Source organism: Passer montanus, unplaced genomic scaffold, assembly GCF_014805655.1.
Source record: "Passer montanus isolate IOZ18808 unplaced genomic scaffold, ASM1480565v1 scaffold19, whole genome shotgun sequence".
NCBI lineage: Eukaryota > Metazoa > Chordata > Aves > Passeriformes > Passeridae > Passer > Passer montanus.
Genome location: NW_024366480.1, coordinates 2,040,546 through 2,064,347, shown reverse-complemented (window position 1 = coordinate 2,064,347; position 23,802 = coordinate 2,040,546). Strand labels below are relative to the sequence as shown.

At 40.1% G+C, this 23,802-nt stretch overlaps 1 long non-coding RNA gene and 1 other non-coding gene across 2 annotated transcripts; one reads left to right on the top strand and one right to left on the bottom strand.

The window, feature by feature from the left end:
- Positions 1-8,523: 8,523 nt before the first annotated feature.
- LOC120500841 lies at positions 8,524-23,772 on the bottom strand. Its single transcript, XR_005627187.1, has 4 exons — positions 23,645-23,772; positions 23,340-23,460; positions 14,885-14,955; positions 8,524-13,264 (listed from the first exon to the last, which is right to left on the bottom strand). It is a non-coding gene; the product is annotated as an uncharacterized LOC120500841 (long non-coding RNA).
- TRNAS-AGA lies at positions 23,708-23,789 on the top strand. The gene has a single exon. It is a non-coding gene; the product is annotated as a tRNA-Ser (tRNA).
- The last annotated feature ends 13 nt before the right edge of the window (positions 23,790-23,802 follow it).

Here is a 23,802-nt window from a genome sequence, read left to right as displayed (position 1 = left end):
AGGGACAGAGAGGCAGGGCAGCAGCAGCACAGCAGGGCAGTGTGGGTCAGCAGGGTCTGTGACACACTGTACTGCTGGATTTGCTATTATTCCATCTCTCAGGTCTAGTGAAAAAGGGGCACAGTCTAGTGGGAGATAAATGTACCATGCACACACAGAGGAGCAAGCCAATGCTCGGTTAGCAGCAGGAGCCTGATTCGCCCCCCCTGAGAGCTTAGGCACTACTGATCCTACAAAAGGTGCCAGAGGTCTCCTGTCACAGCTGAATAGGTGACACACCACAGAGGAGCCATCCATCCTTTCCTGTGTTCTCAGGTCTTCAAACAGACTTGAGCTGCATTCAAGTTTGAAGGTAAGAAGGAGACTTTGAGTCAACTGAGGTAGCTATAGTCCAAATACAGCAACTGGTGCAGCATTAACCCAGACATCATGACCAGAACATGGACAGAAAACATGTCCAATTCCAAACTCTAGACCTGGGAGCTTAAGATAGCAGGTGATCCTTAAAATTGTAAGGGACACTTAATTCAACACCACTCTAGTTAGTATACCTAAACTATAGTTTGAACCCTCATTTAACATTTAACTAGCATAGTCTAACAAATTCCAATCCTCAGTGGGTTTCCAGTGACTAAATTGTAAAATAAAATTGAATTAAAAGTCTTAAAGAGGTGGTACTCGGCACTATTTGTTCCTCTTCATTTGCTTTTGTGTGTTACTTGGATTTAGCTGTAACATTACATAAAACACTGGTGCATGTTCAGTAATGCCTCTGACACAAAAAAAGATGATGATAGGAGATCTCACTACAGCTCCTGCTATTAAGTCTTTGGGAGAGGTGAGAAGAGATTGCTCATTAAATAAGTGTTATAAAGCATTCAGCACTGACAGACTAGTTCAGAAGTAGAAAGTCAAAGGTCAACTGCTCCCACTAGAAAAGTATCCATAGCAGCCAAGAAGTTATTATTGCCTACTGTCACAGGACCCTTCTCAGAAACCAAGAAGAAGTCTTGGAGAAGCTACAAAACAAAAACAACAGTGATTAATCAGTACAGCAGTACATCAGGGAGTCAAGATGACAAGGCAATCCAGACAGCAGTTCTGTGCACAAAGAGGAAAGTATCTGGAAGCTGTTTTACTGTATCCTTGTGTCATTCACTAATGAGCATACATATGTAGGCTGAGATAAAAACAGGCTTTGGGTCTGTGTCAGCTGATGAAACAGTACACAGAAAAATTAGAGTAATTTTAACTGCTTCTTGAAGATAACAAAAAAAAAATCACTTTTCCTACATTTTCACCTGTACTTAAAGTATCTAATGTGCTCTATAACAGAGCACACTGTAAATATTACTGACAAGCAGAATCTGACTCATAAATTAGTGGCATTTTGTGCCAGACAAGCTTGTACTAATGTTTAAACAAGCAGATCACCTGGGAGAAATGTGTTCTACAAACTGCAGGAGAAACTAAAGAGACAATTAATGGGCATTGGCTGTGCAGCACATATTGTTCCCATGTTGTTCAGGCCAAAGTTGACTGCCTGCCAACTGATACAGAAGTAATTGTCAGCAAGATTTACAGTTACTTTTTCATTTGCGCAGAAAAGTAGAAAGGTTGAAAGAGTTATGTGATTTGTTGAAGGTCTGCACTAACAACTGATCGACCATAGCATCCTGCACTGGTGAACAGTAAATACACAGAACACAGGTTTCACATTTTTCCTGATTCTGGAAGTTGTTCTTCATGGCAGAAAGCTAAATTGCCTTCCAGTCATCAGCAACAGTTTCTTTTATTTTGCACATCCATTCATAAAGCCATCCTTTCTGTTGCTAAACTAGAAATCAGGAAAGTTCTAATTCCACCAGTGATGGAAAAAAATATTATTTTTTAGCAAGCTGCATTTTAATGTAAAGAAATTAATGGCATGGTCTTTCAGCTTGTGGCAGAACTGCTAGCAGCTCCTGAATTGGTCACTCTTGTATGTGAACGTGGATGGGGTTATTTAATTAGATGTGTTTGACTACAGTCTGATGATATGTATCTCCATTCTGCAAAAATATAAAATGGGAAAGTAAACACTCTCTGAATGTCCAGGAAGTTGGCAAAAACAATCACATAATGGCAGAAGGTTAGATGTATCCTTGCAGTTTTTAGGAAATCCTTTTGCCCATATTATATGGACATGACTGCATTTATAATTCAAACACAGAAAACAGAAGATAAAAATTACTCTGAAGGAACGAAAATCCAGAAATCTTGCAAATTTCTTCCAGGTTTCAAAAAGGATAAACAGCAATTCAGGATCAATATGGACAGCCAGGCAGTCAGTCTGCAGCTGTGACTAGAAGGTACTAGATTGAAGAAGGATTCATAAGGTCTTCTCTTTGGCAGCTTTATGTAATATCTATGGAAGCTTGAGGAAATTCCCTCCTGCCTTAGCATATGGAAGGCAGTGAGATGCATGACCCCATCAAGGTCAAGGACAACCATTACTAGATTACCTCTGGCAAAAGTGTCTGTACCTCTCTATTGGTTCCCTCTCAGCTCCTCCTGGTCAGTCCCACAGCCTTCTCCTCTTGTCAAATCCTCCCACTGGGGTTCACAGGAGGGCAGTGCTTCCACTTTCCTTATTCCCAGCATGCCAACAAGCTTGGCCTGGTTTGTAGCTGCACCCCGCTGGCTAGTGCTTGCTTTGTGCTCTTGACAGTGCAAGCTGTGACACAAGTGGCTCTTTCAGCCTCTTCTCTGAACAGGGTCTACAGCTCCTGAAGGAAAGTGCAGTTCGTAAATGTGACTCTGAAACGTCTGGTGCTATCCACACACATTTGTGAAAACATTTCATAAACCATCTCAGCAGGAAGCAGGCTTAACTCTGTCCTAGAGCAGAGGTGAACTTCTTTGTCATGGCCAGTGTAAGCAGAGCTTAACTTCAGCAGAAGTTAGCTGAGCTAATTTAGGGGCAATTCTAAATTTGTAGGATGAAATAATTATTATTTGCATTCCCACCAGCATTTAATACTGTGGCAAATATTACTCATTAGAGTAACTGCTGTGTGTTTGTCACATAGTGCAGGCCAGAATCAATAGGCTGCAGTTCCTCAGCAGTGCCAGACTCAGAAATTATGGCAAATTTTATGTATCAAAGTAAGGGCAATAAGTGATAATGATGCTAAATAAGCGTAAAAATGGATTTAGACATACCTGATTATATTTTACAGTCATCTGCCCCTATGGAAAGGAAATGTGAAAAAACTAATATAAGCTCAGACATTATTTTGACTAGTCATGGGACTAATGGATCCCAGGGCTGATCCTGGACTCTGAGAGGCTTTTCATATCATCCTTGCATTTTCTGGTGTACTTTATTAAAATGAGTAGCAAAAGAAAGAGTAGTTCAAGCTTCAGGTACGAAAGTCAGCAGAACATAACATTCCTATATGTTTAGGGTAGAAAAGAGCCAAGTCTGGACCCTTGACACAAGTCTGACCAGTTCCTCCTCCAGAAATTGTCATGAGGGGTGAGGGAGAAAAAGTCAGAGGCAGAAAATTTCTTCTCCACTGCAGAGAAGACTTTCCCACAGTGCAAACATCAATTCTTCGTTCAAATCATCTGCACTGATGCTCCATGACTCCACAGCATCCACCTTCCAGAATCTCCCAAGAAGGGTATCTACTAACTTCCCTCTTGAAGGAGGCATTTCTAAAGATGGGCTTATTGGAAACCATGAAATGTGTCTTCTCAATCAGTTATCTGTATGACAAATCTGCACAACTTGGCACACATAACACACATTACCCCCACTCAGTAATACCTCCTCACCATTCTACTTTCATTTTCCACACCACACAGTGGCCACAAGACTGAAAACAGAGATAACATGATAATAAGAGATAACAGATAACAAGAAAACAAGCCTGAGACCTTCAGGCTACCATTAGCTCAAAGATGGGTAACACACTGTCTAACAAGGAAGAAATGGTCTCACAGCAGGGACTCACTATGGCCAAATGCTGGGGAAATAATTTTCCCAAAATAACTTCCTTCTCTTTTACACACACACACAAACACACACACACACAAAAAAAAAAAAAAAAGTTTAAAGGTTTCAAAAACATGACCTATGAGGACAAAAGCTAAAATTACTGGGTCTGTTTTGCCTAGAAAATAAGAGACTGAAGGGTCACATGATAACAGTTTCCCAGTATCAAAAAGCCTGTTGGAGATGGATATGATGGACTGTTCTCTGTGGCCAGAGAGAAAAGGATGAAAAATTAATCTGCAGTAAAGAAAATTTCAGAGCAATGCAGAAAAGGAGAGAAAGAGTTTTCAGTGTAGGGGCTAAAAGTGAGAAGTGGACCAAAGCTCCAGTCTGTTGGAGAAGACAGTCCAGATTGTTGAGAACAAACCAGACATGTCATGGAATCCTGCTGTGATACAGATGGTGGGACATTTTGTGACCCCTTCCAGTCCTACAGCTTTGTGACTGAGCCTTGATACAGATCAGCCTCACATTTATTCCAATGGGTTTCTCTGTCAAATCACTACTTCAAAATCAAAACAGAAGACTGCAAATCAGATCACTAACAGATTAGCCAGTTAGAACTAAATTTTTGTTCCTAACCCTGACTAAATACAGAATAATCACCAAAATAAGCAGGAACTGGACATGCTGAATCTTCATGCTTTACTTTCAGAAGATAGACCACTTGCTGAGTGACAACATAAAGAGAATTCTCCTGGGTGTGCCTGAGTGATAAAACACAATTCTTTGGCAGCAGCAGACCCAACAAGACTGTAAGGCTAGTTACAATGTTGTAAATCCAAGGTAGCACAGAAGAAATCAGTAGATTTATAACAGCATAATTATGACCAGCATTGAAGCCATTGTATTTTTGCCTGGGAAACAGTAGTTAAGCATTCAGCAAAAGTTCTGTTTTCTCCCCTCAAGCTTTTCACATGACTCTCTGACACATTGCTGGGGTTTTTTTTTCCATGCTCAGACTTCACTATTTTTTACTCAGAGATTTCAGTCGACTTTTAAGATGTCAGGGTAAACCATACATCTGGTTATTCACGTGTTTTCAGATTTTATTGTGATATGGTGTACCTCAAACCCCCTTCCACAAGTGATGGCTTCTCAAAAACCTTAGCAGTGCCAGCATACCTCAGTCAAGCCTGGAGCACCTCTAAGAGAGGCAAACATGCTGACCACTAGCTCATCTGTATTATTCTACACATGTTCCTAAGTTATAGCTACCTCCAGGTCTGTTTTAATCTTGCTGATGAAATATTCCTGCAGAGCATGTTCAATTGGCTGTTGTTTGGACAGTGCATGGGCTCCTGCTTACAAAAGACCCTTTCCAACTCATCTGCAGTGTGTATCACAAAGTATTGCCATTTCCTTTAACACACCTGCAACATGAATAAATGCAAAAGACAGAAACTCTTGAGGACATGGTTTAATGGTGAACATGGCAGTGCTGGACTAATGGTTGGACTCAGTGATCTTAGTGGTCTTTTCCAACCTAAATGGTTCTACAATTCTAAAGAAAAAGCATCCTGATTTCCTGAGTTTTAACATGGTTTTAATGCTCCCCTATCCTCAGCTATTCTCCAAACAAAGACTGGTGAAAAGGCTGTTGAAAACAGAAGTCTAGACCCCAAGGAAATCTGCAGTTGGATGAACCCTAGGTCATATTTCCTCTGTTAACCTCTGACAACAGTTACCGCAAGCTGTGCTGTTACCAGATTTAAGTAAGTGTGGACTTGTTGCATCCTGCCTTTCCAATTGTTCTGTGTGGGAGCTTTCCCTGGAGCAAACCAGACAGAGACTGGCCACACAGCCACACCACGGACAACCAACATCATGCCTCAAGAAATAAGAAGCCACAACTGATGACATCCAGACAGCTTATGGTGAGGAGAAAAGGACTTACAAAAGACTCTGGGACCAATTTGGAGTGGTCATGCAGATCTACAGCCCATGATTGGCCAGAAGACTTCTAGAACATTCTATGAGAGACTATACATACATACATATATATGTGTGTGTGTTTGTGTGTGTCAGCCCCACTTCAGGGTCTTCTTTATGTTTTGTTTTGCACCCCTGTTTGTGCCCTTTTATTTATTTAATAAATATCTTCAGTTTTGACGCTTCAGTTTACCCATCCCTTCCTTGCTGCTGTGCCACATGACCACACCATTATCGAGCTCCCAAGACCAGAGGGTTTCCCCGTGCTCCCACAGATCCTCTGCTAGCTGGGTCAGAGAGATCACCGGCGTCAGACACGTGCTGCAGCACTCCTATTCACAGAGCTCAGCTGAATTACTTACTTGTTTACAGATAAGAAGACTTTTTCTTGGCCATCTATGATCTTCTTGCTCCTCACCAAAACAATCAAGACCTTCTTTCAGTGTAACTGGAAAGTTATGAACAATTTCCAAGTCCTTCTTGCATCACCAGCATGCTCTGGTGTGGCATTCACATTCTCTGAACAGAGAGACATAATTTTCTCTCCCAGGGTTTTTCCTGAAGAAGCACAGAAAAGAAGAGATAAATTTTGTATGTTCTGTATACACACTAGTGAACAGTAAAGTTGAGAGTTAGCTAATTTCTTTTCAGATTCATTACATTCAGATCCAATTAATTTGCAAGGTGCATGGCTTTTGCAAAGAGACAGGGCTCTGCAGAGCTGTTATAAAAATAATCTATTTGCAAAGGGTTGAGGTAATGTGTGGACCAGCATATGACATTTCACACTCATATAGGAAAGAATAAAAACATGGCATTTCCAGTCATAGATGTGATGATCATTCCCAGATGGTGTCAGACAATATGTGTACAGTGATACCAAACAAAAACTGATCACTCTTCCTTATGTTGAAAAAACAGTAAGGGGTGCACTGAATTAACGTCGAATTAATCTCAAATTTCTCCATGTGTTTGTGCAGTCAAATACATACCCTTTATGGACATATGAAAGCATGTATTGGAAAAAAATTGGCAAGAAGGAATTTCTTCCAATTATGAAGCTTCACATTAAAAAATCACAGCCAACTCTGTGGATGTGTCAATGAAAAAGTGGGCATGCTGCAAAGAAATGAAAATTTGAATGGACATTCAATGTGGTCTATTCTGGAAGAACCAAGAGGAGAAAAAGAATTTCAAGTTACTTAAGTATTTTTGTCAGGGAAACACCTTTGTGCCTCTCAGCCTTGCTCATGTAGCAAACATGGTGCCATTTACACAATTTTTAGACAAGGAATAAATGTATTGAACAACTGAACTTTGTAAAAAGCATAAACTTAGGAGTTTTTCTGATGTTTGGAAACATTTTATGCCTAGGATTAAAAAATGGAAAAACTATTTTTTATGTTGAAACTTTTCATTTAGCAAAAGGAATACTGGTTTTCATAATTGCTGAAATGTCATTTTAAATATTCTCTAACAGAGACTCATCAGCTCTTGGTTTTGAACTGATGTTTCTCTTTTTAAAAACTAACTTGTAAGTCTGTGTGGGTGACCAAATGCTGTGGAGGTAAAAACCACCTGACTCACATCCACCAGGAAAAGAACTATGGTATGATGACACAGCCAGGGAACTATAAATTGGGATCTGCCACATAAAGGAGAAAATGCATTCATTTGGGCCAAAGAGCTCTATAAAGCCCTTCTTTTTGTATGCAGACACATCCCAGAATCCAGCCTAGATTCCAAAGGCTCCTTAATTTTTTAATAGGCTCAAAAGTATGTTAAAAGTTGTACAAAGAAGACAAAGGTCACCTTTAAGGTTTTTACAGGCCTTAAGCACACAATCTGTTACACAGAAATGGGCTTTTTTATGCTTATCAGAAGTAGTTTTCATTCATAAAATACTAAGTATAAAAGTGGCTTCAGTAACTTCATACATATTGGTGAGTATGGGTAAAATTCTCTCTCTCTAGGAATGCAGAAGTTCATATCAATTTATCATAATTGGGGTGTTGATATTTGACAATTTTGGATATTTTCCCAGCTATTCCATTTCTGAGTCACATATTTTTCACCAAATTATTCCTCATACACCTTTTTATTATGCATAGAAGCAGGTAAGAGTGGTCCCAGAGAATGCCACAAAGCACTTACAAGGTTAAGTCCCAATCCTGTGGTCTCTTTGTATTCCCAAGAGAGCCCTGTGGCATTTCTCATGTCTGCCAATGTATTCCAGTGCTTCCCAAACTACAGGATCAACACCTTGGTCAGAGGAGAGGGTCACAAGCTTTTAACGGATCTGCACTAATATTTTTATCATATCTTTTATGTCTGTAATGTAAACACAGTTAAATAACCCATGGCACTGAACATTTCACTCAGCTATCCAGGGGTGAATATTACCATTTATTTGGGGACTTGTCAAAGTATTATTTTCATTACACTAATAAATACTGTAAAAGTCAAAATAAAAAATGTTATAAGTTCTGGAACATGTCTTATCTAAATCTATATGATCTGGAAATATTTAGCAGGGGAGTTCAGTAATACAAAACAGAAACAGAAGGGGTCCTGGGTAAAGCCTTAGGGAAATGCCAAACTATTAATTACACATTAAGCGAATGGTTTTTATTTTTGTATTGAAACAGCAACTATTCAAAGTCTGTGCTACAGTACAACAAAAATTATTCTCTGGTATAACTTAGTGCAGAAGTCAGAGTTATTCTGATCCCTAGAGTCAAAGTGCTTTAAAAGATGACAGAAATTGCATTGGGATTTTTTTTTTTTAATTAGGAAATAGGAGGGACAAATTCTGACCCATTAGCACAGAACTTGGCAAACACTAATTATAAATCAAATCTATGGTCTGCAAATATTCTTGCAAGTTTACCTGTATATTTACAATTTATTTTTCTCACCTAAATGATTTTCCCAAATTAAATTTAATATTGGTAAATATCACCAATACTCCTAACAGTTCTGATGAAGTCAAAAGGACTGCCCTAATGTGTAAAAGGAGAATGTTTGCCCAATCAAGCCCAACAGCTGTCCCATGTTGTTGCTTGCACTGCTGGCCATCCCTCTACACTAATAATAAATAATGAAAATTATCTAAAAAACCATCCCCAAATTCTTCCCTTTCCAAGGGAACATACCTCCCCAAGTCATAACCATAAGCCTTTCACACTCTGTACAAACATGGGAAATTTGCTTTTGTGTGCAAAGCCCCCTTCAATACTCAAGTCTTGCTGTGTACACCTATTTGTGTGTTTACACAAAGGCACAAGCTGTTTGTGTGTTTACATCAAAATGCAGACACTTCCAGGATGGAGAAGAGACTCTAATCAGAGTATGGATGCTCCTTTGTTCTGGGAAAAAGGTTATATTTTGGTCAGAACATGAGGGTAAATCCTCTCCTAGTATGTAAAGCACCACGGGATCTTTAATGTCTAGGCTGAGCAGACATGACCTCAGTTTTCTAAGGTTTCCTTAATTCCTCAACTCCCACCTGTGAAAGGTCACAGAGCAGTTCCAGTGTTACTCAGTTTGTGCTTTGCTTTGGATTTTTGGCAGGACTGTTTTAGGATTTAGCATGTTTGGGGTCTTTTTCTTCTTTCATTTGCCCAACTTGTTTTCTCCTCAAATTTGCCTGGTCCTCAGTACCATGAAATCACTTTTTATGAAAGTCTTGGATGCAGGGCCAGGGAGAAGATGTAATCTGGAATCTGAAACTAAACAGAATATTTCATTCCAGGAATCTTCACCTTGGTCCTTTTCAGCCTTTAATGGCTGAAAGCAGACCAGTAACTACAAAAGTACAATAAGTAAGCATGGATAATTTGGACAGTATGAAGAGGAACTGGAGAAGCTAATGTTCAAGTTAGCCACAAAAATAAAGTGCAAATAAAGATACAAATCTATCTTTGAGCAAAAAACTTCTCCACTTATTACAGTCCTTCAGGTATCCTGGTTAGCATGAAACCCTGTGTGTTGAATTCACCATCCAGCATTAAAGGGAATTCAGGAACCCCTGAATTAAAGAAAAAAGTAGAAGAGAACTAAGGAGAAATTTATAAAATAAATCTTTAAAGATTCTTGTTTAGTGGAAACCCTTCTCCTTCTTCTTCTTCTGACAGTTCCCATCAATAAAGATGTACCTATCTCATTGCTGATTGTGATTTCTGCCAGCTGTTCCATGTCAGAAACTGCCTTCCCTTAGGTAAAATTAGCAACCTGCCTAAGCATATAGGACTCCTAGCAATGTCCAAGAAGATGCCTAAAATTTGCAAAGGTGAATGGCATTTATATGACTTAAAATTAATAAAGCTTCCTTTTCAAAGGACTTCAATTTTCAGGACAATCCTACAATCCCTTTCCAGTTACACCCTGTAATTCTTAAAATTGCTGCATGTGAAAGAAGTGGAAAGTCTCACTTAGTCCTCCCTTCCCACAAGGATATTATCCACTTGACTCACTAGTTAAGGTCAACATAACCTTGAGGAAGTTATCACAGGGATAACTTGTCTGCTGCAGGAGGAACAGCAGGGGTTTGCTTTGAGGAAACTCACAGACCTGAATCAGGTGAGATCTCATAATGTGCCAGGGCCATTTAAAACCCAGAGCTGATCTGTGTCTACTGACACAGAGGGCTACCAATGGAAAATGGGGTGGAAGTCAATGCATAATGGTGGAAAGGAGGGACTGTCCATAGTAGTTCATTGCTCCAATTTAAAAAGTCAAAATAAGCTTGCCACAAGATGTTTTATCTTTTGGCACTCTGTCTTACATTTATTTTCCTCTGTCTGCCTCCTCCCCCAGGTTCCACTGGTTACATCCTTGCTTATTACTCTACAGTCATAAAGTTGTAAAAATACCTTCATTTCAACTATTGACCACTCTTAGATCTCCTAGTCCATAGCTCCTTTAATGAAGTCCTCAGGCAGCATTTCCCTGTATCCTTATCTGAGTTTGGTAATAAAGCATATCTTAAGCCAACATCCTTTTACAATATATGAACTAGAACTGGGCAAGCTTTGCATAGCAAATGTTTTATTTAGTAGACTAAGCCTTTTGTTCTCTTTCTGAATTATTATGGAGAAACTTTGACTTCAATTAATCTGGTTGTTATTCACAACTGTTCAAATAACAGTGTCAGTGAACATATTTCAGCTGTTTAGATGTTCTTAAATGATTCACTTCAGTTCTTTCTTTCACTATGTGTTACATGCTATTTACTCTTCCAGGGCTGTATTTGGTTTTACCCCACCTGGGGACAATATTCCCTAATTCTCACATCACTGGAAATGATCAAAGAGATTTCATTCTTCCCTCTTTTCTACTGTTGTCTGTTCCCAACACGTACTTCATACTTCATACAAAAATTTGTACAAATATATAATAAGTATCTGTGATGAGGCCTACTTTCCATTAACAGCCTTTCAATAAAAGTAATTAGGTATCCCCATCTTAAGGGAAATCATTAAAAGATCTGAGAACTTCATCTAATTGAAATGACAGCTTCAGTCAAATATCCAAGGTTCCTAAAAGTAACAAGGCAATGGAATATGAGACTTCATTAGTTCTGTACCTCACTGAGCTCCTTCTTTTTGTTGAAATTAGAATTTCTAAAATTTCTAAATATTTTTGTACAGCATTCACGTGACTTTAAAGTGATCTAAGTAGCACACATATCTTCAGATTAACTAGTATAAATACATGGTATGTAGAAACATAAATCAGAGACAAGTATAAATCAAGTATAGATCAGAGACAGAATACATGCCACTTTTCTATTTTTTGATTGTTATACTTCATAAAACAGTACATCCTGTCCATAATAATTGATCATGCATCTCCTTTTTTGAATTTCAAGAGATTACCAGAAACTGTAAAACTAGTACCTAAACCTCTATTTGCAGTGCAGCAAAACTGGAGTGCACCAAGTGCACTATTTAGTTCTGCTCCATATTGTGTGCCTCATGGCTCTGAAAACAGAGTTCCTGCAATGGTTTTCTCCACACATGCAGAAATAAGCAAAAGCAGCACAAATTTGTTAAAAAGAAAATAGACTAAAAGAACTACAATGGACCAAATTCTATCCTGAAGTCAACAGTGGAGCTGCAAGCACTTTTTTAAAGGGAGATTTTAGCATGTGAGTTCTCACATTTGAACACAATATCTGGGAATCAAAGCCTTTGTTTTGAACAGTAATGAACTGTGATTCAGGGAACCAGGTAAAAAGTACTTCAAACTCTCTTTAAATGTAGCAAAAAAATTTTAACCTGTATCCTCCATCATAAGCTTTCACTTACTGTATTATGTGATCATGTGTTTTCCTTTCAATCTGTTAATGTTATAAGTCATAAGAGCAATTTCTTCAGATTTCTGCTTAAAATTGTGGCTTTAACATTTACTGCATTTTGGCAATTTATCACTCTTTCTACCCTAGTATAGTACGAGCTCTTCAATTTGCTTAAGCAAATATTGGCAGCAAATCAAAGAAAATACTGTAAGTCCATGGAACACAATTTTAAACTATGGAAAGCACGGCAGGGATAGCCATGATGTGAAGTATGTTAGGCACACTAATTTTCCTATGTGGTATATTCTTCCCTGACTATATGCACACAAAGGAGAAAACATAACCCATGAAATGTTCTATTTACTAATTCCTGCAATGTCTTCAGAAATCTCTATTAATTTTTTTCCAAGGGTCATTACAGCACTACTTAGACAGTGGCAACCTGACTAATGGCATTTTTTAATCTTAGTATCATGTTTCTTCAGCATTTTCATTAGTGACATTTTTCTCTTAGATCTTCATTTTCTAGAGATGTACCACAGCTTTTTATTAAGCTTTCTGGTTACCAGGAACTCCAGCAGGGCACCAGAAAATAGTGCTATAAAAGACAATTGGGATACTGCTTGTGAACTTGCCTGGACCTGCCTACATCCACCAAGGCTATTTCCACCAAAGGGTGGCTTGCAACATGCTAGGCACAAGCTGTGTTTAATTCAGCAGCAGTGTGGTCAGGACCTTGCTAAGCTCCCCGTGGAGTTACATGGGATTTATACCAGTATGATTGTAATTAAGATTTAACTGTGACATCTAGCTGTAAAAATTTCTCTCCTTCCAATTTCCAGTGGCTGTAGAGCTCAATCTTCTCAAACACTTATCTTCTTTTCCATTTAAATTGCATACAGGTACCCCAGAGCATATGAACACATTTAACACTCAAGACTGCAGTGCTGTCCTTAAGGAATTGCCATAAATAATGGAAAATCCATGACCTAAAAAAAAAAAACCAAAATAAGACAAACACCAAAAAAACCCAAAACTGTAATAATCCATGATACACATTTTTCATCAGCACTATATAGCCTTGCTGCAGGTGCAGTTTTGCAGATACTGTAATTTATTTTTTTTCAGTCTGGAAACCAGTCACAATTCATAAAGATTATAAAACACATGATTTTATAAAACTCCATTTTACATTCATAGGAAGACTTTGCTTTTGCAGTTCAGCTTTCTTAGGCTAATCTTGGTTTTCCCATGATGGACATACCATGGACATTTGTAAAAATAAATAATAGAAGCAAACTTAAAAGTGTATTGACAACCTCTCTTTATAATCACCCAAGCTTTGTGCTTGGGTAGTAGGCATAGACAACTGCTCACACATTGGTCTCCAACAAAAAGCAAATAATCTCATGTTTTTTATTAAACTCCCCTCCTACCCCCCTCCTTGGTTTTTGGATAAATGTAGCCTGTGGTGAAGTCAGCAAGCACCAGTCAAGCCCAGGTGTCTCCTCCACTACTTTGTGAATGTGTTCCCCCTCATCAAGGTATCTGCTGCTCTCCTCATTCCTCCCTCTTCTCTGCCCCTCATCTTTTTGCCAAAGCACCAAACAAATGACCCACTGACCACAAATAACCACTACCCATCATATGATCCACTCAGAGGAGCTGCAGATAAAATACTTGATTAAGGTAATGATCTAACACCATTCTTTGCCTCAGTCATGGACTACACTGTATTTATTTATCCCATTGCCAATTCCAGTCTAGAATTGATTTCTAGAAAAAGATTTCTACCATACACTGTGCCAGAGACAACTGGAAAAGCCTCAGAGAAGCCTTGGATATCTGTTTCAGGATGGACTTAGGCAGTACCCATGGAATGAGTACCTGGTTATGCCTTGTACATAACTAATATTTAAAACTTGGATTACCTACAAATAAAAATACTATGGAGCTGGATCTCCTCCCAAGTCTATTCCCCAGATAAATGGTAGAAAGAAAAGAGATTAATTAATCCCAGCCATTGAGACAGACATGAACAGCTGCATAGATGAACTCTAGTCTCAAGCAACCCAGAGTCACACCACCAGGCAACTGTGTAGTTCTGATAATGCAAGAAGAAAGGACCGAGTGCCAAGAGCCACACTGCCTGAATTATTGGTGGTGAAATAGAAACCAGCCCTCCCCACATGTGCAGATTGAGTCAGAAATCCCAGGAATGGGGCCCAATACCCTCAGCACCAAGAGGACCTAAATCTAGAGCTAGCTAACATGAAACATGGGTAACAATAGGGTGTTAGCAGCCTCCTTCCACCCCAAACTGAAGCTTCTTTCCGTGTGCTGCAGAACACACTTTTGAGGTTAATAGCTCTAGACTAACTCTTGAAGCCCTTTCAGGAGCAAGCTAGAGATCATTATGGTGTTGAAAAGCTATAGTACAGAGGTTCTACCATCAGTGTCTTATGCAGAAGCCTACTGGATAGAGCACTTGAGCAGTTCCCTTCTCTAGCTGAAAGGTTCAAGCTCCCTGCCCTAACCACAAGGCACAACTCCAGGCTCTCAGGTGAAAATCACAGAAACATGGCTGTGTATCCTGCTGGGAAACTCACCTGGAAAAACTGGGACTCATGTTCCAGTCTCTGCTCTAAGGCAAATGAAGATGTTTTCCTATCCATTAATTCTGCAATGAAAAAAAAAAATCACTCTAAACACTCTGTAAACACACTGCAGAAATTCCTAAGAACACATCAAAGGCAATTTCATTAATGTAACAACTAAAAAACATTAAATGGTAGCCACTGAGTTTTGGGGCTTTTTTCTGCACCGCAAGAGGAACTAAAAACACCTCTTCAAAAAGGAGAAAAATCCTTTTCCCAAAATGGGAGCAGGGGAGGGAACTGAGCATGGATTTTTCATACCTTCAGTAAGAGCACTACTCTCTAGGATTTGGAAATGGGGAGTCACAAAAGAAGAGGCAAACACGACCTGTGAAAGAAACAATGGACTGATACATTCCTTTGAGGTTTTAGGGATCTTGTCTTGAGAGCTGGAACTGTCCTGCTCCTCTAAGAACATAAAGTAGATCTTCTGCGTTTGGAGACATAAATCTAACTGAAGTGTGAGCCTCAGCTGCAGACATCCTGATTTTTTAATGTTATTAAGACATGCTGACATTTAGCTGACTGAAGGTGATGAGCTGTGTAATGGTCACAGTAAGATAATTCACGTCAGTGCACACAGGCAGCCATTGTGTAAAGACTGGGTGGGTGACTTTAATAAACAACAGGAAAATACAAACTACCTCATCCTAGCTACCAGCAAGTGTTTGGGAGACCTGTCTAGTTGCCACGTTTCATACTATTGTCCTTGGGATTGCTACTACAGAGACATGTATTATGTTTGCAATTTCCCTTAATCAGAAAAGAGAGATGAGATTAGTTCCAAAAGGGTTATTACTATTTACTTGCTGCTTTTCTGGGTTATGATTTAGATGAAATTTCAGTAAATTTGTATTCTTTTTTGTCCTGCAGACTTTTCCAGACTACTTGCAAAGCCACAGACATCAAGAAGGAAAAAGGAAGGCCATAAAAATAGATATTCTAGAGAAAATAGAACTATCATCAATAAACAACTGAACAAGAGAAAAACACTAATTCATTTGGAACCTGAATATTTAGAGTTTCAACAGAACAGCTTTCTGTCTCCCTTACACAAGGAATTTCCAAACTGTAAAACAGGTTTGGAATTGTCATTCACTTTCAGTAGCATTAGACACAGAGAGCAAGAAGCAGGGGGCTAAAAGCAGAATTGACACAGTTCAGGAGCACTTAGAACTTGCTATCTAGAGAAACATCTGCTTTACTTCCATCACAGATTAATGAAACACCTCACTAATGTTGTGCATTTGTGGAGAGCATGAAGGTCTGTAGGCAGCACACGTATTTCATAGTGCACACTACTCCTGTGCTTTCCTTCTGAGCATCACCACCAGAGGCTTTTTAAGACTCTGCAGCCATGGAATTAGCTGTGGTATTGCCAGCCAGCTGTGTATTCTCCACGGACTTTGGAACAAGCTATAAAAGTAAAAAGGAAAACATACTTTGCCAGCTCTTCACAAAACAGAGCCAGCACTTTAAAACCAAGTGGGTCCTTTTCCGCCCGGCAAATGGTGAGGTCGGCCTCCCAGGTCACCACTCGGGATTACATCAGGGACCAACTGGTTGGGTTCAGGCAGCCCTGGCTTGGCCTGGCAGGCTGCATGAAGTGAACAAAAGCCAGACCAAGACAAGAAGTTGAGGGAATGGGATAAGAGGAAATTAAGAAGACTGTTCCAAAGGCTTTTAAATTATGATGCCCATGTTGTTGCAATACTATTGGAAAACTAAATTAATTGCTCCTTTCCTTAGCCCCCTCCTGCTGAGGCTGTATTTCTTTTAGCTAAGGGCCTGAGCCACTAAAGATGCATCCAATTTCCATGCTGTCCAAATGCTTGTAATCACAGATTTACAATAAACTGAGCTATCATGAAAAACAAGGCTGTTCATTAGGTGGTTCTTGGCCTTCAAAATTTTCAAGACAACAGAAGTAGTGGGAGGTAACAAATTGCCATAGAGTGGGCTAATTTCCAAAAATTTCTGATCACCTAGTTCCTTAAAAGCAGCAGACCTTAAAGAATTTCTGTTTAGGAACTCAAAAGCTGAGGTACTTTGATTCCACAGTCAGTATACAGTCACTACTGGAAAAAGAAAAGCTAACTATCTTTTTAAGATTTTAGTTTACAATTAAAATACTGGAAAGCCAAAGGTTTTCTAAGCACTGTAAAAGCACATAATAAAAGCAGAGCCCATTTTCTGTAGAAACCAGAGGTTCTGTAACATCACTATCAACCTGTAACATAAATTGCAAGGATGGTGCTAGATGGAAACAAACTTTGTTTAATACATCACAGTAAAAATCATCTAAATTTTGTTCATCAGAGCTTCACTTGGCACAGGTTATCAGAATCTCATTGGTAGCATTCCAAGAAAACACTACTTGTTATTTTTAAGATCTATCACCCTTTTTTGAGTAATTCCATAGCCATTAAACAGCCCCTGAGTGCAATCACAGTTATGTATACTAGCAAGTTCCCTGTACAGCACAAAGAACTATCTTAAATTGAAATGCTAAAGTATCAGAAGTTCCTTTTGTTTGTCCTTCTCCCCTTAAACACCCAATATGTTTGGTTGTTTTCTGCTTCTTCTTACTCTTCTGAGTTTTGTTTCTTCTTAGTTCACTCATGTAATTCATTGCAGACTTCAGGACAGTAACCTCTGTAGAAATTGCTAGTGGCCCACAGAGCTAGCATAAAATAAAAAATTACAAGTCTACATAACCTTAATTTTATGGTTATAAGCTATATTTACTGCAATAACATAAGTTTGAAAAGACTGCTAAGTGTTCAGTGTGGGAATGCAGGGAATTTCTCTCAAGTTAGTTTTATGGAGAAATGTGTTGTTAAACTGTAGGAAAGGTTACAGTCCTTTCAAGTGCTCCAGAGCTGAATGCCTATTAGGCATTTTTAGGGTATGTATAAAATACCCCAATCACTCCCTCAATATCACTCATAGAAATTCAGATTCAAGACCTTTCCTCTGTTCAAGTCCCTTTGGTTTTAACACTGTAAACTGATCTGAGTGAGAATGTTATCAAGGATCAAGGTGGTGGAATTTGCTCTTTAACTCTTGCCCACCTGGACTTCTTTGACTTGGAAGTGTTTCTCACTGTAGTATATAGACATGAGTGAGTGCACAGCAAAGCTGAAACTTTATGAACATGAGAGACGGGTGTGCTCTTAATGCTTCTATCCTGATTTTATCTAATGAGCCTGGGCAGGCTACAATCACCTGAGTAACTCAGTTTCTCCACCTGTAAAACTGCAATGACTACTTTCAAACACACGGGATCCTCTTGTGACCTGCCAAAGAACAAATGCTAACCAAGAGAACTGTTAGCTCCACACATTTCTCAGCCTCTCCTGCCCTCAATCCCTCACTCTTCTCTGCCAAAGCATGTGCCCACTCTCTTTGCCTGGTGACCACACAAAAAGCTGGACTGAACACTGCCTGTAGATAAAGACTTCACAGGATGCCTGCGTTATGGAGTCAACCTGCTCAGAGTCAACCTTGCTCATTAAATCCATGCACACTGCCTCCAGAAGGTGGATTGGCACAACTGTTACGTGACAGAAGCAGCCAGGATATGGAGACAGGGTCAGAAGACCTGTCTGCATAATAGACACTGCCCCATCTGCCCCTGAATGTGTTCCTGATGTGTCATGGCTCAGGGAAGATGGCAGGGAAGAGAGAAGCCTGCATTGAAGGCTATGCACTGCTCAGGGTACCCTGAGCTTCTTGGTTTGATACACAACACACCCCAGTCTTTTGAAAAATCTCCTTTCTTACCTCCATGATTTTAAATTATGCCTGCTATCCACATCTACTGCAAATGTTGAACTTTCTCTCTTCTCCTTGTTGCTCACATCATTATCATTTTAATTTTGCATTTATTCTTTATAGGAAACAGTTTATTACTTTTTACAGAATGTCAAGAGGATCTGAACCTGAAACAAGTCTTTGCAATTCAGCCTACAGTGTCATCTAAAAAATGAAAACAAATTGTGTGATAGAGAAACTGAGGAACAAATGCTTTCTGGCATTTGCTTTCTCTTTCAGGCATCAGGGTTTTCTAGAGTGCAAGGAAAAATTCTTTTTATCTTCCAGCTACAGTTTGCTAGCAGCATCTTTTGGTTTTAAATGACTAATGATCTACTCTTCCAGTGGAGGTCATGAAAATAAATTTTAGACTGGCCAAACAACCCCTTGAAGTTCAGTTTACCTTCTGCCAGATTTCTGAAAAATGGTAATGTCATTCTGCAATGCCCTCTGCTGGGAGATGCAGCCTGGAGCTGGAAGGAGAGCTACCAATTCCCGTCCTCCAGCAAGGAACAGATATTTGCAATGAGATGAACTGAATTTTCACCTTCTGTATGAAATCCTGACCCTGCTGAAACCAGTGAGGTCCTAGCTTTTAATTTTCAATTTGCCCTTAAATATTCTTCCTTTCGAAAACTGCACTGGGAAAAAAAATAAAATGTTTATTTCAAGTCCAAATGAAAACCTCATTACTCACAGACATGAAAATCTCTTTTTTAGCATTTGAGCTGTAGAAGAAGCTTTTTATGAAGAAGCTTTCAGCTGAAAAAGTCTTTCTTCTTGCCATTCTTCTAAGTCTTTTAACTATAAAACCCCCTACAAAATCACACATGAAAATGGCATTCATATTATACAGGTATGATTCTGCCTAACATATATTTTCACTGACCAGGATTCTTGTACTGAGAAAAGGAAGCTATGCAGTGAAACAAAGTGCACTGCTATGCAGTGAAATAAAAGAGTGTATCTGGAACCTGATGTGTGACAACACCAGCCCTGCCAGCTGCCTCACCTGTCTCCCTTGGAGATGCAGTATCCTGGGGCCTCAGGAAGAAAAATCTGAATCTGCCCCACTGAGGAGCAGGATATTAGTGTGGAGTTCACACAAACAGCACCTTCACCCCCACATGCACACTCACACCGTGCCCCTGTGGCTTAGGGAATAGCTTTTCCTAGTTCACAACTCTTCTGGAGAATCATCACTAAAAAATATGTTCCAGCCTTGGCAAGGGTGATGGAACACTATCTCTGTTTTGGTTTCAGCTCCTTCAGCTAGGCTGGTTTTACATGATGTTTGTCTCTCACCACAGCTGTGCAATGGGCATCCAGCAGGAAGAATTTTTCCACAGTAGTTCCCAGTCCTCTGTGCTTGATGCTTTCCCCTTCTACTCATGTTCTCATAGCCTAGGTCCTTCCTAGCAGGCCAATTGTCTTATATTTACTACTACTTATTATTTCTATCTGTTAAATGGAAACATTTTTACCTTGTGATATATTCTCTGCACTGACCTGCTTTATCACCATGCACCTCCCTCTGCTCCACTTTACAGGGACTGACACCCTTGGTGCCAGAGAATGCAGGTGCAGTAAAGCTGCACAGTGCCTGGCAACACCATTTTTATTTGAAGTTACACATAATTATCATTGAGTTGGAAGTGTGATCTCCTTGTTACACAGCCTTACAAGATGACAGTTTTTTTCCAGAAACTACTTTCCAGTGTTTGTCATGCCCTCGCAGAGATCAAAATGTTATGGTTATAAGAAGCTTTGAGGATTATGCCACGTTCATTAAAAGGCTCCCAGAAAAGTGTTTTGGTTTTTTTTTGTTTTGTATACTGTTCTGAAAAATCTTCTGCTTCTCTTGGTAAGCACCACGTCACTTGAAAATGAGCGTGTATGTTTACAAACATCCAAAAGTGAGTTGACCCCTCACAGCAAGGACTAAGATTGCCATTCTGGACACTTAGCTGTTCTTCTCACAAACAGTTTCCTTTACAAGAGAACTGTGTAGCCCAGGCAACAGGTGGTGGCTGCTCACATACTCCAACCTTGAAATTATTAATTGAGAGGAAGGTTGGAAGTAACTGAAGTTTTTCCAGTCCTCATACCCCTCATGGGTAAGACAGCTGTGCCAGCAAACTGAACTGAAAATCCACCCTCTGAGCTGGCACCTTCAATGGAAGGATTGACAGTGAAGTCCAAGACTGGGATAGCCTCCAGCTTAAGCTGTCCTTTGATCTGAGTCTGTCTCTCAACATCACAAACCAGTGTTATATGAGGAATCTTGCACATACTGTTAGTTTTTCTGCTTTCAAGAAGCTGTCTCCCAATCTAGTACCTTTCATAAAAAATTGAATTCACAGGAATGCTTGTTAGTTGTTAAATATATGGCCAAAAATCTAGATTTAGCCCTGAATTTTCTCATGTTGATGCACTGTACTACTAATAAGAAATAAGCAATGCCACTCAAAATGATGTTATACTGCATTGTGATGAGGAACAGGATTAGAGTAATATCCTGCAGCTGGGAGCAACGAGTTGTACAGTTCTACACGTGCTGGAGGCAGCAAAACACCTTGGGGAGAGGCAGTCACTGCATTACCTCCATCCCAACTTCTGGGACAAGAGATTGGAAGGCAGAAAGGCCTGTAACATGCTATCACCATATCAAGAATAAGATTGCCTCCCTGCAATCATTTCCCTCTTGTCTGGCAATGGGTAGCACTCAGAAACTACTTTGGTATTACCTGGCTCTGCTGACCTCTTACCATTACCTGAGCCCCCGAGAGTTCATTGTTCAGAGAAGTGGGCTGAGAAGAGTTCTAGTCAACCTCAAGTTAGGCTCGCTTTGGTTCCCAGAGAAAAGAGAAGAGAGAAATTAACATCCTGCCCTAGAAAATCTTTTTTGCCTTCATCACTGTTACGGCAAAATCCAGTTTTATCAGCATCACTGAGAAAGCTTTCAGTAGCTTGAGGATTAGAGAACATTATGGCTTCCACCCAGGACAGCCTTCCAGCTTTCTGTCCTCTCTTCCTAAGGATATATTGAGACAGTATATTAAAAAAGAGAGAGAGAGAGAGAAAGAAGCCATCATCTTCAAAGTAGTCATTCTGTACTTTTCCAGCCCTCAGCAATCAGTAACCTTTCCATTTGCACCCAAGCAGTCAGTAGGAGACATGATGTGAACAAGCCACTTCACTGATTTCCTAAGAGAGGACAAAATTCAGGGCATGACCTCAACTCCTTCCTTCTGGCCACAGCTTAGCTGAAGGCCCAGTATGTCAGATTCACCTCCATGTGATTCCAGGGACTAGTCTGGAATCAATTTGACCCAGTAAGTCTCTTTGATTGCATCAGGCCTTTCAGAAGTTTTGAACAACAAGGATCTAAACAGCAGGCAGCAATCTGCACAAAGCCAATCTTTTCAGTTCAACAATTTTTAAAGGTCTGTGTCTTTTTTTTTTTTCCATTATCTTTTTTGTTTCAAATGCTTTCCAACTGAGCAAATGCTGCAACAAGTTCATGGGAGAAGGCCTCGAGGCACCCCTGACTTTGGCACCATCATCCCATACACCCTCCATACATTTTTGGCACCTTGCAACAGACACGCTGACAGCCACAGGATTGATGGAAAGGGAAAGAAGCTGTTTTGCAGTCAGAACAGAACATACTCAGATTTCTAAGGCCATTTGAAAGAATGCCAGAATGATACTGGATTTCGGCATTCTTAAGCTCCTTTAAGATGATGCAGCAAGTGGTCTTTTCCACATGTGATGATGTATTTCAGGACAAGAGTTTCTTCAAGATTTTCCAAGCCTGTGGGCTCCTGATCCTTTTTCAAATTAAAGAGATGATAGCATACTGGGGAGAATTGTGATTAGTTTAAACTCTCCACAGCTGCAAGAGATGAATGTAAAAATTCCACCCAAAAATCCACTTCTTCTGGATTGAATTTACCTACATGACACAGAGTCCTGGCCAAGGGACCACTTAAAAGAACTGGAGCAGCATCAATGCTATTTAGTTTCTTCCATCACATCAACCCAGCAAAGGCTCACAACTCTTCTTCCCAACACATCTCCCCCAGCAGCACTGCCATGGATCAGGCAGGGTATTAACAGCGACCTGAGATACGTGGGGAGGAAAATGGAACAATGAAATAAAAGCTTAAGTATGAGGGAATTCAGACAGGGCTTGCAACTCATTAATTGAAATACACGGAGAATTGTAAAATACCTTGTTACCAAGAGGCTCTGCTTGGAGCTCTTAAGGACAGCAGACCCCACTTCATCACAGGCTGAGGAATTTAGAGCCATCTTGGCAACGGGAGGGTAAAGCACTGTGCTTTCCATCTCTGACCTAAGGAGATGGCAATGCTCTGTTTAGCTTAACAGGACCTCTCCCTCTAAATTGCTTCATTATATTTCTAAAAGAATATAATAATATGCAGCATTCACTGACACTGGGCGCACCTCGGGACATCGCACCTCCCGCTTGTCTCTGACGAGAGGGAAGGCAGAGCTGGCCTTGGAAGACTGGTGCCTCCCACGTTTCTCTGGATTTATTATCAGGGCCATAGGCCAGACCCACCTTTATGGGGCTTTCCTCAAAAATGCCTGCCCCGACTTCCCGGGCGCTATTGGGGATGCCAGCTGGGAATGATCCTGGTTTTCAGGGGGCTGAGGCCGCTCGCTCCACAACTGTTCCTAATCTACGCCAAAAACAAAAAAAAAAAAAATTAAAAAACAAAGACTTCTCCCGCGGAACTTAGCAAAGCCTAACCCTTTGGTTTTGCTCTAAACAGACCAATATCCAGCCCCGTGAACTGTACGACAGACGCATTAAGTTTAACCTCTATTTTAAACCCTTCACTGAGGCCCGTGAGGAGGACGGACCCAAACCGCGCTACTTCTCGGGCAAGCAGTCACAGGAAGGCAGGAAACACCATTGCGGCATGCGTAGTCGTGGCCGAGTGGTTAAGGCGATGGACTAGAAATCCATTGGGGTCTCCCCGCGCAGGTTCGAATCCTGCCGACTACGGCCGCGGTTCCGT